General features: G+C 47.1%; 1 long non-coding RNA gene across 1 annotated transcript; it reads right to left on the bottom strand.

Moving 5' to 3' along the window:
* Nucleotides 1-11253: 11253 nt before the first annotated feature.
* On the bottom strand, nucleotides 11254-16035 carry LOC121262260. The gene is made up of 3 exons (XR_005940075.1): nucleotides 16022-16035; nucleotides 14270-14271; nucleotides 11254-11321 (listed from the first exon to the last, which is right to left on the bottom strand). It is a non-coding gene; the product is annotated as an uncharacterized LOC121262260 (long non-coding RNA).
* Nucleotides 16036-16342: the final 307 nt, after the last annotated feature.

Raw genomic sequence — 16342 nt, 5'->3', positions numbered from 1 at the left:
GCCCCCTTTGCCCACCCTCTACCAAGCAAGCACGACGAGGTTAGTACGATGCCCACAGGCCATGCCTTGACAACCCCACTGACATGCCTTGAAACTACGCCTGACATGCCTTGACAGCCCTGCTGACATGCCTTGACACTGCCCCTGACATGCCTTGACAGCCCCGCTGACATGCCTAGATACTGCCCCTGACTTGCCTTGATAGCACAGCTAACATGCCTCAACATTGCCCCTTGCATGCCCCATGGGAGGCATAAGGCATGCACGACGTGCATGCCACATGATTGGCATGGCATGCACATCGAGGTTAGTATGGTGCCCTCGGGCCATGCCTTGACGGCCCCGCTGACATGCCTTGACACTACCCTTGACATGCCTCGACACTACCCCTGACATGCCTTGACAGTCCTGTGGTGCTTTGCCCACCATGACAAGCACACAAAGGTCCGATGAAGAACACCATTGATCACACGAACTCTACCAATGCAATGTTTCTTGTTGCCTCAAAAAGTTGCAATGCAACACTCACAGCATGCCCCCCCCAATGTTGCCACCCGACATGCATGCACAAGGGCGAACACTTGTCTCGTGCTTTTGGACAATTGAAACCACCCAAATTGGTTTCCTAAATTCATTCCAATACATCTTGGATGTGTTCCAAGCACCACCTACCATTATTGGACTATTATCGAATTTTCATGATTTTTCAGTTTTATTAAATCAAAAAAATTAAATAAAGAAATCCCGATGTAAAAAAACTGTGAGGCTTGTTCCTACTTCAAGATATGATCTATCTAAGCATGCCTGCAAAAAATCTCATCCAAATTCAAAGTATTTCAATGAAGAAAGCCTTTATGTTTCCTTGGAAAATTGATATTTCCTCCTGCCAGTTGGGATTTGGCTCTAAATGCTCTTTAGGGAGAGAATGCAAGGCCCCAACATGGGCAGCCAGTAGGGTTGTCCATGTCGTCCCCCTCACATGGGCATGCCCCTGGCGCCCATGGAAAGGGCATGTGCCATGCCCCCTTGCCACCATATGGGGGTATCGTCTCCACCGCCATTGCCGGGGGTTGTGGCTACAGCCGCCGCAGACCGACGATGTCCCGACGACCTTTTCTGGGCTCACTTTCATAGGGGTGATTCCTACATTATTGTTTACTTTCTAAGAACAAGCTTTTGCTTTAGGGATGGATTTGGTGGCACCTAGTGCCACGCATGGGCTTGTTGATGGGCCAGTCGTTCATGCTAGGGGCTTTCTCATGTTGTCTAGCCATCGGGTGCTCTAGTCTACCCCACGGTTGTTGGGCCTAATTGTTTGGTTGCTTCCTTGTGAACATGCTTGTGTGTGGCAAATGGTGTTATGGCACCCAGTGCTACGCACATTGTTGCTCTTGGGGCTATTCAGATGATGTTGGCCTTGCTTCCATGGACAGGCATCTCCATTTTTCATTTTACATTTGGTTGGCCTCATGGTGGCTGGGCCTGTGTGTTTGTTTGCTTCCTCTTTGGCGTACCTGTGCATGGCGGATGGTGTTATGACACCCAGTGTTACGCACTTGCTTCATTGAGGTGGTTTCTAGACCTTGATGGCCTTGTTTCCATGGGATTGAACCTTGATACGGTTTCCTTCTTGATGCATTGATCTTCGTGGGGGTTGATCCTCATGCATGAATCCTTAAGGTGTGATTGTGGCATGGTGTTTGGTGCTTCTTTGCACTAGACTCCTACGCATGCTCTCTACCAACGATGGGTTATTTGCTGGTTTGGCTTGGCTCGACCTCAACAATATATTGTTATTATTTTCTCTTCTCTTATTTCCCATGACTAGCGGGGCAGGCTCGACACCACACAATGCTTCCACACGCTCAGCTAGCCTTGTGCTTGGTCGGGGTGTGGTTCAATTTGTTTGATGTTGCGGTCTGGAGTACGTAACGGAGTGTAAGTGGTGACAAGGTCAAAATGGTGATATTTCCCAATTCTCTAATTAGAAGTTGCCTCTTGGTGTCCCACCAAATTCCAGCTTCACCCTGCAGCAGGTGCCATGCATACTGTACCTTCTGTTCCTCAGTACAACCACTGATCTCGAAGGTCTTGTCGAGATCTAATAGCCACTTGTATGCTTTCATGGGTCCCACAGTTCCCATGAAATTGGGGTATCTTTATATTAGGAACTTCTCGTAGGAACACCCTCGATTCTCAATCAGCGGGCATTGCTGGTTCTACCTCAGGATTACTTCCTATTGCTGCTTCATGGTCTCCATCATTTGACGAATCGCGTCTGCCAAATCACGTCCTCTATCGAAACAACAATCCTGATCTCTATGGATATTAGATCCATCAATGCTCCTCTCTCATCTACCACGTGCCATCTCATCTCAATCCTTTCGACTCCTGTGATATATGCATATCAGACCGAGCTCAAACTGCAGGATTCAAGCCTATGCAAGACTAATGATTCAAACCTATATTCTGGCATAAGGTTCCTAAGGACATGTGGGTTTACCCAGAGACGAGCTACTCTGATACCACCACTGTAGTGCCTCCAATCCCCGCTTGGGGTAGAACGGAGACTTAAAGCGTAGGAACATGCAATACAAGGTTACATACCCCTGTTCATGATAGTTAATATGCAATGCATCCTAGTATGCAACTAGTAGAAATAATCATCCTCCATACACATTATCGTTTTTGCTTCCGTTTATTATCTTCTTCAATATACTGACTTAAGCATCAGAGGATCAACGGTGGATCCCCGAGGTCCCTCCCATTGTAACTATGCAGGCTAGCACTTGGATACCAGGGGTGTGAAGTTGCCCAAGCCCGCGAAGCACGACCTCAACAGTGGCTCCGTCTGTGGGATCTTTGTTGTCCCATAACTAGCGTGTCCTTTGTATGCCGGCAACAACCCGCTCCTAGCATTCACAACGTGAAAGGATGCAGTCCAAAGCAGTCGAAGCAAGGTTTAACCAGTAAAACGAGGCAATACAGAAGCTCATGGCAGATATTGTGTTTCGAAGGAATGTCGAAGAAACCGAAGCGGATCAACAAAGCCATCATTTTGGGGACCACCCCCAACCTAACACAGTCATTGCGAAGGAAGAACGATGTAAAATAAACCTGCAAATCCAGATGGGGGTAGCAAAGCAGATAGGTCAACCCACCATGGTGGATCAGCTACTCACTAACGCTGAACTACTGTACAACATTGGGATTCTAGCGGTACCAATACCTCCAAAGTTTAAAGTCCCTCAGATGGAAGTGTACGACGGGACCAAGGACCAGTTGGAGCATGTGGAGACCTTCAAAGCCCACATGACTCTCCACGGTCGACCTGGAACTGTAGATAGCTTGAACGAACTGGGACGTCGATTCTTGACGCTATTCATGGCTAGCTAGACGAGGAGAAGGCCGGCCGCCTATCTTCTAACTGTTAAGCAGAGGGATGACGAGAGCCTTAAGTCATATCTCTCTCACTTTAACAGGGAATGGATGACAACAAACGACCAAGACGAAAAGATAACATTGGTGGCACTATTAGCAGGAGTCTGACCTCGCAGTCCCTTTATGACAAAAATCGCGCCTGTAACACACCATCAACTTTGAGGGAGTTTATGGACCAGGTAGATGGTTACATAAACAAGGAGGACACACTCTAGGCATTAACAGCACCTAGGAAGCGTGACTTGGAAATGGCAGACAAGAAAGTGACAGAACGACATCAAGGGCCAGACTGAGGAGCCCCCCAAAAAGGGGCTTATGAAGTCAAAGGCAAGGGGAAGCATGGCCCATGCTTGCACTCTAGCTTGGCAATAGAAGTGGAAGAAGACCTGAGTCGACAAGGAGAGTGGAGACAGGGTCCATCGCGACCCAAATATTGTTCCTTTCACAGGAGTAATGGGCACAACACCCAAGATTGTTATACGAAATGGGGAAGATCTGACGATCTGGAGACCTGAACCGACCGACGCAATAATGAAAGAAGTGAGTCACGACGAGAATACCGCCCTTACTCCTGGAGAAACCAAGACCAGAGCCCCATCAGAAGAAACTGAGACCGGAGCCCCGTTCGGAGAAGCCGGGACTGAAGTCCCATTCGAGGAAGTCGGGATCCAGTCCGCAAGAGCTATAGCCCAGTTCGTAAAGGCAAGGGCTATGCTCGGAGGAATAATGCAAGTCCCGAAAGAAGAAGAACTACAAACCCTCGTAAAGAGGACCTGCATCAAGGAAACTCGAGAAGGGAAGAACCCCCCATAGGGGAAATCAATACCATATGCAGGGGGAGCAACTTCCTCAACTTGAAAGGCCCATGCAAGGAAGGCCAGGTATGAAGAAGTATTCTCCACCCAACAACCATACCACAGAGACCCTGCCAGGGAACATCTGGTGACGTTTAGTGAAGAAAATGGGGAGGGATTGTTACGACCTCATGACAAGGCACTGGTAGTAACAGCCCGAATAGCCAACTACCGGACTAGGAGGGTATTGATTGGCAACGTCAATTCCACGGACATCCTTTTTTGGGAAGCTTTCAGTAGAATGAGGATTACTCTCGACAGATTACAGCAAGCGCCAACACCCCTTAAAGGCTTCACAGGGGATACCATCCAACCAGTCGGTGCGATTGCTCTGCTCGTACTAGTAGGCATGGCTCCCAGAACCACATCCCTCATGATAGACTTCCTGGTGGTCAAGGCTCCTCCCTTGTACAATGTGATACTCGGGCGACCGTCTTTGAACCAAATGAAGACTGTGACTTCCACATACCACCTAAAAGTAAAATTCCCAACCGCATTCGAGGTGGGGGAGATGCGGGTGAATAGCAAACCGCGAGAGACTGCTACACCTGGGAGATGAAGTCAAAGGCGATAATCATACAGACTCTAGAATGGAACCACGAGCAGGCTGCTGAACCGACACCTCCTGCTCAGACCGAACAAGAGCATGAGGTGGGAAACGAAAGGGCACTAAGACAGACGAGACTCAAAGGGGCAGCCCTGCTTCCACCTACGGCAGTGTTCGAGCTAGATCGTGAAGTGAGGGATGAAGAAGCGCTGAGGCAAGCAGAGCCCGACAAACCCCTACTCTTGGTACCGATGGATCCTGGAGACCTAGAGCGAACTGTATGAATGGGATCCAAAATGTCCAATGATCTGAGCCAGTCCATGAAACAACTACTTCTGGAGCATCGTGATGTCTTTGCTTGGTGCCATGAAGAAATGTCGGGTATCGATGGATCGGTGATAGAGCACCAACTCGGTGTAAATCCTGAGGCCAAAAGGGTCAAGCAAAAACGCCACAGTTTCAGTGCGGAGAAGTACGCAACTATTGCTAAGGAAGTGGAATGCCTCCTCGCTGTGGGTTTCATTCGAGAAGTTTACAATCCCGAATGGCTCTCTAATGTTGTGCTGGCCAAGAAGGCGAGTGGGAAGTGGAGGATGTGTGTCGATTTCACCGACTTGAACAAAGCTTGCCCAAATGATAGTTTTCCTCTTCCAAGGATTGACTTGATAGTGGATTCGACGGTTGGGCATCCCTTACTCAGCTTCATGGATGCATACTCTGGCTATAATCAGATCAGAATGAGTCCCGATGATGAAGAGAAAACGGCGTTTATCACCGATCGAGGACTTTATTGCTATACAGAAATGTCGTTCGGTCTCAAGAATGCGAGAGCGACATACCAACGCCTGGTTAACAGAATGTTCAAGAACCAGATCTGGAGGAACATGGAAGTCTACATAGACGATCTGCTGGTTAGGAGTAAGAATGCTGAGCAACATCTTGACGACCTCCGTGAAACCTTCGCGGTGCTGAGAAAGTATAAAATGAAGCTCAACCCGCATAAATGCGCCTTTGGGGTGGAATCGGGGAAGTTCCTGGGCTTCATAAGTTTATGAATGAAGAATCGAGGCCAATCCCGAAAAGATCAAGGCCATCATGGACATGCCTCTGCCTAGGAATATCAACGAAGTTCAGAAGCTGACAGGAAGGATAGTCGCCCTGGGCTGCTTCATCACTAGGTCAACCGACCGGTGCCTTCCTTTCTTTAGTGTCCTCCAAAGAGCACGAGAATGGGATGGAGACTGTAGTAGAGCTTTTGACGAGCTGAAGGAGTACTTGGCTCACCCACCGCTGCTCAGCCAAACCATGCCTGGAGAGAACCTGACTGTGTACCTGGCGGTGTCACCCAATGCGGTGTCCTCTGTGTTAACATGAACGGAGGTGGGAGTTCAACGCCCGGTTTATTATGTTAGCAGAGCCTTTCGAGGCGCAGAAGCCAGGTATCCCCGAACGAAAATGCTCGCTTTTGCGTTAGTGATCATAGCCAGTCGGTTGAGGCCTTACTTTCAAGCCCACCCAATAAAGGTCCAAACCGATGTTCCTCTGAGGAAAAAATTGCAGAAACCTGATACTTCGGATCAGATGACCAACTGGGCGATCTAGCTAAGCAAGTTCAAGGTCGAATATCTTCCACAGACATCGATAAAAAGATAGGTACTAGCAAACTTTGTAGTTGAGTTCTCAAACTTCTCGGAAGAAGTGGTCGTCACACCCCAAGGCAAGTCGTGATAGATCTATGTCGACGGCTCGTCCTGTCGGGCAGGGGGTGGAGCGAGAGTGCACATAGTGACGAACTCAGGTGAAAGATTTGACTACGAGCTCAAACTTGGATTCAAAGTCACCAACAACGAAGCAGAGTATGAGGCGCTCTTGCAAGGACTAACGATTGCCAGGTCCCTTGGTGCAATTGAAGTTGAAGTGAAAGCTGAATCACAGATAGTGGTGGGACAGGTAACCGAACAGTTCTTCACGAAGGGAGAAAATCTTAAAAAATATCTTCAACGAGTTGGAGAAGAGTGGGATCTCTTCCAGTATTCTACCATCCATCAGATTCCTAAAGGAGAGAACCAAGAAGCGGATCGGCTAGCCAAGGTAGCCTCAGGGCAAGAAGAGGTCCCACTCCCGGACCATGTGATTGTTCGAACCATTGATATGGCTGCAGTGGAAATTCAGGTGTCAGCTATCGAGGTCCTATAGCCCTCGGAATGGGCCACGGATATTTTGAAATTTCTTCAAGAGGGAATCCTTCTGGACGATTGGGAAGAAGCCCGAAAGATCAGGAACCGAGCGGCAAGATTCACATTGGTGGAGGGAATTCTGTATAAAAGAGGCTATGCCGAGCCTCTGTTAAGGGGCATCTCTTATGAGTAGGCTTAGTACGTGTTGGCTGAAATCCATGAAGGAGTTTGTGGGAATCACTCGAGTGGGAGGGCATTAGCATTATGAACTGCTCGGGCAGGATACTATTGGCCTAATGCTCACAAGGATGCCGACGAGTTTGCCCGAAAATGTCTTAAATGCCAGGAAAACGCCCTTATACCTCATTGTCCTCTCGAAAAACTTACTTCTATCATTGCCCGGTGGCCCTTCGCCCAATGGGGGTTGGATCTCATCGGTCCCTCCCAGCGGGCAAAGGAGGGGTAAAGTTTGTCGTGGTAGCAATAGACTATTTTACCAAATGGGTAGAGGCAGAAGCTTTAGCAACAATCACAGCTCGGGCAATAACAAATTTCCTCTGGAAATCCATAATTTGCCGTTTCGGTATTCCCCAAAGCCTCATCTCAGATAATGGCAGACAATTGGATTGTTCTCACTATCGAGAGTAGTGCTCAGAGCTCAGGATCAAGGCTAAGTACTCCTTAAAGAAGAAATTGGGAGCGCAGAAAGGGGAATGGGCTGAAGAACTTCAAAGCACGTTGTGGGCATATTGAACATCAGTAAGAACCCCAACTGGGGAAACTCCTTTCTCTCTGGTCTATGGAATTGAAGCCGTGATACCTGTAGAGTTTGCCATACCCACGTATAGGGTGCAACAATATGACCCGGATCGAAACAACGAGCGATTGAGAGAGAGTCTAGACTTCCTGGAAGAAAGAAGGGAGGAAGTTGTAAGCCAAATGGCAGCCAACAAACGGAGAGTTGAACTGTACTTTAACAAATGAGTCCAACCTCGTAACTTCAAAGTAGGTGATATGGTCCTAAAGCAAACAGGAGTTACAACTCAGGATGAAGGCAAACTGGGTCCCAAGTGGGAAGGGCCGTACCTGGTAACGGCTGCCCGGAAGGCCTGGCTCATACCGGTCAAAGGACCATGAAGGGAACAAGCTATCGCACCCATGGAAAGCGGAGCACTTAAGAAAGTATTTTGTATAAAAAAAAAATCTGAGCTGAGCTCGAATGAATGTAAGACTATTGCTGGTTAAAGTTTTATGAACTAATTTCGAAATGTTGTATTACTATGTCTCCTTGAAATAGCCTAAGTCATATAAGCCCGATCTCGAGACTAGCCACGAAGTATAAAGCACAGGAACTAAGCCAAGAGCTCTGACCTGCTAACAGCTATTCTCAACGCAGTCTAAATGACTTGTCGAGCTTCGTGCAAAAAGAATGAAAGGAACGCGTTGGTGAGGGAGTAGGGCCCTCGGGCTCTGCCAACCTGTAAGTGCCAATCCACGAAGTATAAAGCATAGGAACCGAGCCATGAGCTCTGACATGCTAATAGCTATTCATAACGCAATCTAAATGACTTGTCAAGCTTTGTGCAAAGAGAGAGAAAGGAACGAGTTGGTGAGAGAGCAAGGCCCTCGGGCTCTGCCAACCTATAAGTGCCAATCCACGAAGTATAAAGCACAAGAACCGAGCTATGAGCTCGGACCTGCTAACAACTACTCTCAACGCAGTATAAATGACTTGCCGAGTTTTGTGCAAAGAGAAAGAAAGGAACGAGTTGGTGAGGGAGCAGGGCCCTCGGGCTCTGCCAACCTATAAGTGCCAATCCACGAAGTATAAAGCACAGGAACCGTGCCATGAGCTCTGACCTGCTAACAGCTATTCTCAACACAGAGTAAATGAGTTGCCAAGCTTCGTGCATAAAGAATGAAAGGAACGCGTTGGTGAGGGAGCAGGGCCCTCTGGCTCTGCCAACCTATAAGTGCCAATTCGAAAAGTATAAAGCACAGGAGCCGAGCCACAAGCTCTGACATGCTAACAGCTATTCTCAACCCAGAGTAAATGAGTTGCCAAGCTTCGTGCATAAAGAATGAAAGGAACGCGTTGGTGAGGGAGCAGGGCCCTCTGGCTCTGCCAACCTATAAGTGCCAATTCGAAAAGTATAAAGCACAGGAGCCGAGCCACAAGCTCTGACATGCTAACAGCTATCCTTAGAGTAAAAATGAGAGTGAAATGCAGTACAAAAATCCCATAGAAAAGAAGGTAGACAAAATCCTTTATATCTCGAACAAGGTTACAAACAGAGCAATAAGGAAAATTTTACATCAATTGGGGTAAAAAAAAAAAAAAGAAGAAGGAAAAAAGGGGGGGGGGGGCTACTACGAAGCTACTACAAAGGTAAAACGGTGGCACTGGAAAGACGGATGCCCCATAGATTCAACAACACATGTCTCTCCTTCTACGGGCCAGAGGCCTGGTGGCAACCTACCAAGGGAGAGGTTTTAACGAAGAATTTGACAATCGTTTCTTCCCAAAATCAATGAAGACCCAGAAGGCCCAGGAGTTTGCCACATTGGTACAAGGCAATCTCACTGTTGAGCAGTATGCTGCGAAGTTTATGGAGCTGGGAATGTTTACTCCACACTTGATTGCTACTGAGAAAATGCAAGCCCAGAAATTTCAAGTAGGGTTGAATCCTAGAATTTGTAGTTATGTGGCTGGTTTCTGCATCCACAACTTCCAAGAGTTGGTTAATGTGCAATAGCGGAGGCGGAACAACGAAGTGTGATAGCTCAGATCAACCTCGAGAGAAAGAGAGCTTCTACCTTCACTTCTAGCTAGAATAATGCTAACAAGAGGATTATTCAAGGATCTAACAAGGGAAAATATGTTATAATAGCTCCACCAGTCACCTGCAAGAAATGTGGAAAGAACCACAGTGGTGAATGCCGTGTGGGCCTAGGAGTGTGCTACCGATGCGGACAGTCGTGGCATATGATCCGGGAATGCCCATAGAATGTTCAAGGAGGAAAGAATATTCCTAACAAACGGCCCAATCAGAGCCCACCTGCTCAAGCCAGCGTTTATGCCATCACCCCTGGTGATATTCACAAGGAAATCCCCTTGGACAAGGAAACAAATGTTATCACTGGTATTTTCCTTCAATACCCCCCTCTTTAGAAATTAGCTTTTTAAATAGTTGCTTAGAACTCAGTAGTTGATTACACCTTAGGAAAAATCATGTTATACGAATACACGGCTTGCGCTTTATTTGACTCTGGCGCCAAGAAATCGTTTGTATCCGCGACGTTTGTGTGTACATGTAACCAGCTGACTCAGACACTACCTCAAGCTATAGTAGTGTCGATTCCAAACGGAAGCACGATCACCTGCACCCGTGTGTTGAAGAAATGTCCTCTGACCCTAAAAGGAAGATTGATGGAAACTGATCTGATCGTCTTTGATCAACTAGGGTTCAATGTTATACTAGGGATGGACTGGCTGTCTAAACACTGCGCTAGGAGAGATTGTCGAAATAAGGAGATAATCTTCGATTTGCCCGAGGGTAGACATATTCATCATGCATGAGGGATGGTGAAGGCTATCCCCTCTCTAATTTCAGCTTTGCAAGCAAGGAAGTGCATTGTTAATGGTGCCACGGCTTACTTAGCTCTCATAACGGAGAGTTATGGTGATGATAAGGAGATACGAGGGATACCTGTAGTTGAGGAATACCCTGAGGTTTTCACTGACGATCTACTCGGACTACCCCTCGATAGAGAAATCGAGTTCACCATAGAACTAGAACTTACATCAACAAACCCTGTCCATAAAACCCCATACCGTATGACTCTTCTAGAGCTGAAGGAGCTGAAAGAGCAAATAGAATAGCTACTAGAGAAGGGCTTCATTTGACCTAATTCATCACCTTGGGGAGCGCCAGTTCTATTTGTTAAGAAGAAGGATGGATCATTGAGGATGTGCACTGACTATAGGGAATTGAACAAAGTAACGGTGAAGAATAATGCTTTGTTTTAATTAAACAGTTAGATTCCCCTTGTCTGTACTGAATTTGAGTCGATTGTTTGACGCTCGGGGAAGACCGCCGAAGCGATCGTTCCGAGTTAGTCCCCGGGGTAGTGCGCGGTGACCTACTTTCACCATGGGAGCAACCCAAGCAGTCCACTGATAGTCGACGGGTTCGGGACTGGGACCCCCTTGCCCAACCCTCAAAGCCAATCCTTTTTCCCGAGGTTACAGATCCATTTTGCCGACTTCCCTTGCCTATATTGTTCCATCAACTAGAGACACTCGGTCCTCCAGATTTTCAAGGGCCGTCGGAGGCGCACCGAACACCACACGAAATGCGGTGCTCTTCCAGCCGCTGGACCCTACCTCCGGCTGAGCTGTTTCCAGGCTGGGTAGGCTATTAAAAAGAAAAGATAACTCTTCCAGAGGCCCCTGCTGACGTCTCCAGATTCCCTAACGTTGCCGCCAGTCGCCACGTCCCGGTTTAGAAATTTTAACCCGATTCCCTTTCGAAGCACGCGTGCAGCACGCAATCAGACAGGCTTCCCCTATCTCTTAAGATCGACTAACCCATGTGCAAGTTCCATTAACATGGAACCTTTCCCCTCTTCGGCCTTCAAAGTTCTTATTTAAATATTTGCTACTACCACCAAGATCTGCACCGACGGCCGCTCGCACCCTCCTACTCATCGAGGCTTGGCACTTGCTTCGACGGTTGGGTAAAGGTCGCGCGCTTCAGCGCCATCCATTTTAGGGGCTAGTTGATTTGGCAAGTGAGTTGTTACGCACTCCTTAGCGGATTTCGACTTCCATGATCATCGTCCTACTTCTTAATCGACCAACACCCTTTGTGGGTTCTAGGTTAGCTCGCAGTTGGGTACCGTGACCCAGCTTCCGGTTCATCCCGAATTGCCAATTCTGCTTACAAAAAATGGCCCACTCGGAGGTCTCGATTCCTTGGCACGTCTCAACAAAGCAGTTGTGCCGTCCTACCTACTTAAAGTTTCAGAATAGGTCGAGGGAAACTTTGGAGGGAACCAGATAGTAGGCGATTTGATTAGTCTTTCGCCCCTATACCCAAGTCAGACAAGCGATTTGCACGTCAGTATTGTTGCAGGCCTCCACCAGAGTTTCCTTTGGCTTCGCCCCACTCAGGCATAGTTCACCATCATTTGGGTCCCAAAAGGTATGCTCTCACTCAAACCCTTCTTAGAAGATCAAGGTCGGTCAGCGGTGCAACCCACAAGGGGATCCCACCAATCAGCTTCCTAGCGCCTTATGGGTTTACTAGCCCGTTGACTCGCACACATGTCAAACTCCTTGGTCTGTGTTTCAAGATGAGCTGAATGGGGTGCCCATAGGCCGATGCCAGAAGCACGCAGATGCCGAAGCACGCCTTGCAACATCTACTGCCTTGGTAGGACCCCATGTTTTGTGGCCCATGGCAAGCCACTAGCCATGTCAGTCATATGCCAGTAGCCATGCCAGCAATGTCAGCCATGCCCATGGCCCATACCATGGGCCAGCCTAGCCCACCCATGGGCTCATGCATGCCATGGGTTAACTTGGCCCATGCCTACTATGTTATTGCCTATTGTTTATTTTAATTTAATTATTTATTTTCTAATGGACCTTTTGGGGGTTTCCAAGTTGTAATCCTTATAAATAGGCCCTTAGTCTTTGCATTTACATCTTTTGGCAAATTCCCTATAGGATTATTTTGTTTAGGAGATCAATAATCGATGCTAGGCACTTGGGCTTTTCGGGTGCAATTCGTGCATCCCAAAGAGAGGATCACACCTTGCAATTCGTGAATAGGTATGATTCATTTATCTTATTCTTACAACTTGGTGCGATTCGTGAATCCAAGTTGTTGTTATCCTTGTTTTTACCAAGTTATCAATTCATGAGGTTTATTTCAACTATTGTGCAATCCGTGAATCATTAGTTGATTTGTTACCTTTTGTTCATTCAAGTTCTTAAGTATTTTACTTTGTTCTTGAGTGTTCATCATTTTATTCTTGGTGTTCATTCTTCCATTGCTCATTTGATCCATTCCATACCATATACTCGACCACCATATTGTTTGTCATTCTTTCCATAAGTTTGTCCACCATCCATAAATTGATTCCTTCATACAACTTGCCCTAGCCGCCGCTCACTCATACCATATTAGTGTTCCTCAACTTTAGGAACCCTAATTACCTCCATATCAATCCATATAGCCCATAACCTTTACCTTCCATATTCGGCTACCACAAAGCCTTCATCCATTAAATCCATTGACCTAGCCTACACCCTAATTGCCTTCATCTTCCCATACAAACACTTACCATATTCGGCCACATCATAAGCCTTCCCTCCATAAAACCCTAGCCACCCACCTCAAGCCCTATAAGGTAACTCATTCATTTTAGGAGTCTTGACTTCCTAACATTCAAATTCAAATCTCATTTCAAATTCCTTAATTTAAGGAATTGACAATCACATTCAGTCCTTTAAATCACTCTTCCTAAAATCTCTATGGTCAACTTTTGACTTACCATCCTAGTCCAAATTTGAATTCCCTTCTTCCCTCAAAGATTCCCTCCATCTTGTAAACCTTCCATATCCATTTCCAAATCATCCAAATCCAGCTAACCTTCCAAAGACCAAGTTAACCCTAATCCTACCATACCCATTTTTGCAACCCTAGTTGCCTTACACCCAAAACCCTAATTTTCCGCTCTTCCACCTCATTCCCAAACCCTAGCATCATCATAAACTCCAACCCTAAGCCAACTCTTCCCAATCTCGAAATCAATCCTAGCCACCCCACAAAACACTAGCTACACTTCACAATACCAACCCTAATTACCATCCAAGTGGCCCAAACATCAAGGGCACCCTTCAAGCTGTCCACATTGCCTCAAACACTCATAATCATCACTTAGATCATCCAAAACCTTAACCTCACCTCACTCATCCAATTCTAGCCCATCACCTTGGCGCCACCCTCAAGGACAAGTCTCAAGCCACCCACATTGATTTGCCCTCCTAAAACACTTAGCCTATCCAAGTTCATCATCATCTTCATCATTCCATCACCCAAACACCCAACCCTTTCTGGAAGGCCAAACAAGTTGGCAAGGTCACTTGGTCATCACCCTTAACAAGGCAAGCTCGTGGTCCTTAGTGTTAGGGACAAGACCGGTGTCCCTAACATGCCTGCTATGATTGCTGCAACTACGTCTCCACGGGCATGACTACAACCCGGGCTTGGGCCGTCGTAGCAATTCGCATCAGTCCACACCCTGAGTCGATCGGCAGACTGACATACACCATTCCACATCCGACCGGGGAGCATTGCTGGCACACATCCGCTTCCCTCCCGAAAATTTCAAGCACTCTTAGACTCTCTTTTAAAAATCCCTTTCATCTTTGCCTCACGGTACTTGTTTGCTATCGGTCTCTCGCCCATATTTAGCCTTTGACAGAATTTACCGCCCAATTGGGGATGCATTCCCAAACAACCCGACTCGCCGACAGCGCCTCGTGGTGCAAAAGGGTTCGGGCACAACAAGGCCCATAGGACTTGGGCCCGATCCGCCACTGAGGACGCTTCTTCAAACTTCAATTCGAATGCTGAGTGACACTAGATTCTCAAGCTGGGCTCGTCCCGGTTCACTCGTCATTACTAGAGGAATCCTTGCAAGTTTCTTTTCGTTCGCTTATTGATATGCTTAAATTTAGCGCGTAATCCCGCCTAACCTGGGGTTGAGGAGCACACCTTCACAGCAACGAGCAACACACGATGGGTCATGAGGGTTTCTCAACCACCGATTATTGTGGCACTTGTCGCGTAGGACTCACTTTTAGGCTAACTGCGAGCAAAAGCATACGGGAGGCCAATGTCGTGGCACCCAAAGATGTGTGACACCCAGGCAGACGTGCCCTCTGCCGAATAGCTTCGGGCGCAACTTGCATTCACACCAAGTAACGTATTTTGCTACATTCTTCATCGATGCCAGAGCCGAGATATTCATTTCTAAGAGTTGTTATGTATCATGGTAAATATGTCACCAACAACAAGCACAACGTTTATGGGGCGCCTGTGGTTACTCCTTGTTTAAGTTCCTTGGCACAGATCGTGCCTAGGTTGATTGTTCTATTAGGAAGGGAATGAGAAGATTGACCAACCACACACGAGGAGCAGTGGGCAAATTTCAATGTGCCCTCCCAACCGTTTTTGGGAGGGGGCATTACACCGCCACCCAGAAGGTTATTACATGTTCACAAGTCGTTCTGCTAGGCAGGTATCGACAATGATCCTTCCACAGGTTCACCTGCGGAAACCTTGTTACTACTTCTCCTTCCTCTAAATGAAATGGTTCAATGGACTTCTCGCGACGTTGTCGATAGCGAACTGTCCACAATCGGTAGGAGCAATCGGACCATTCAATCGTTAGGAGCAATGGGCGGTGTATACAAAAGGCAGAGACGTAGTTAATGTGAGCAGATGACTCACGCTTACTAGGAATTCCTCGTTGAAGACCAACAATTGCAATGATTTATCCCCATCACGTTGAAATTTTAAAGATTATGGGCCTATCGGCCAAGCTTATAAACTCATTGAATACATTAGTGTAGCACGCGTGCGGCCCAGAACATCTAAGGGCATCACAGACCTGTAATTACCTTAAACTTCCTTGGCCTAAGCGGCGGTAGTCCCTCTACGAAGCTGGCCGTAGAAGGTCACCTCTGCATAGCTAGTTAGCAGGATGAGGTCTCGTTCGTTAACGGAATTAACCAGACAAATCGCTCCACCAACTAAGAACGGTCGTGCACCACCACCCATAGAAAGAAAGAGCTCTCAGTCTGTCAATCCTTACTACGTTTGGACCTGGTAAGTTTCCTCGTGTTATGTCAAATTAAGCCGCAGGCTCCACTCCTGGTGGTGCCCTTCCATCAATTCCTTTAAGTTTCAGCCTTGCGACCATACTCCCCCTGGAACCCAAAGACTTTGATTTCTCATAAAGTGCCAATGGAGTCCTTAAAGCAACATTTGTTGATCCCTAGTCGACATCGTTTATGGTTGAGACTAGGACTGTATCTGATCATTTTCGAGCTCCCAACTTTCGTTCTTGATTAATGAAAACATACTTGGCAAATGCTTTCGCAGTTGTTCATCTTTTATAAATCCAAGAATTTCACCTCTGACTATGAAATACAAATGCCCCCGACTGTTCCTGTTAATCATTACTCTGATCCCGAAGGCCAACACAATATGACCAAAATCCTATGATGTTTTCCCATGCTAATG

Source organism: Juglans microcarpa x Juglans regia, chromosome 4S (assembly GCF_004785595.1).
Source record: "Juglans microcarpa x Juglans regia isolate MS1-56 chromosome 4S, Jm3101_v1.0, whole genome shotgun sequence".
Lineage (NCBI taxonomy): Eukaryota > Viridiplantae > Streptophyta > Magnoliopsida > Fagales > Juglandaceae > Juglans > Juglans microcarpa x Juglans regia.
Note: the sequence above shows the minus strand (reverse complement) of the source record. Positions and strands in the feature narration are given on the sequence as shown.